Source organism: Nannospalax galili, unplaced genomic scaffold (genome assembly GCF_000622305.1).
Source record: "Nannospalax galili isolate Female #2095 unplaced genomic scaffold, S.galili_v1.0 scaffold726, whole genome shotgun sequence".
Classification (NCBI taxonomy): Eukaryota; Metazoa; Chordata; class Mammalia; order Rodentia; family Spalacidae; genus Nannospalax; species Nannospalax galili.
In genome coordinates, this window is record NW_008355253.1 from 3,937,169 (window position 1) to 3,937,980 (window position 812).

An 812-nucleotide genomic window follows, 5' to 3' on the forward strand; every position below is an offset into this window, starting at 1 on the left:
TAACACACTCCAGAGCAAGAGTACATCTCTTTCACAAGTGGGTGCAAGTTTCTAGGTTCACAGTTGAATTAATACAGTTATATATTATTGAACTCAGTATAAACCCTATAAGACATAAAATTGGATGAGTTTTTAACTTTTAAAAAGGATCTCCATTTCATTTTAGAATATATTGTTCCTTGCAGAAAGACTCATTGTTTTTGCTACTAACACTGACATGTTGGTGCTTGCATCTCTAATCTGTATGGATCTGATTATTAATAGTCATAATCAGTTGCACATGGATCCTTGGCGCCTGTGTATGTCTATAAAGTCATAGGGCCGATTTCAGTGGTATTGTTTATCACCTCTACTAATTAGCATGGCATAAATTTCCATGCTTCCTCCTCAAACAGAATACATTTTTAGAAAATTTGTTGATTTTTGTGTGTGTGTGTGTGTGTGTATCACACAGAACATCCCATAGCATCTCGTTCAACTATACACCCACTTCCCAGATGGCACCCTCCCTTAGCCTCCCTCCCCCCACTAGAGCCCTTATACTCTGATATCCCTGCTACTGTCTGCTGTGTTGTAAGCACCCCAGTCTTTCCCTACTACTTGCCCTTCTGGTGAATATAGTCAGCCTATCTAAAGGTCTTTGTTTTAGGAGGGTCAGCTGTTCCTCTTCTAGCAACAATCAATATATTCCTTTAATAAGATTGGGGCCTGCTGTTCATTTTCCCAGTTCTATTCTGGGTTACTATCTGGGAGTCCCTTTGGCCACCCTGGCCAACAACTCAAAAGAAGGTATCTCCTATCTGGCATTGTTG

The 812-nt window shown here is 40.0% G+C and overlaps 1 pseudogene; it reads left to right on the forward strand.

The window, feature by feature from the left end:
* LOC103749436 overlaps window positions 1–812 on the forward strand; it is a 4,269-nt pseudogene that overhangs the window by 1,769 nt on the left and 1,688 nt on the right.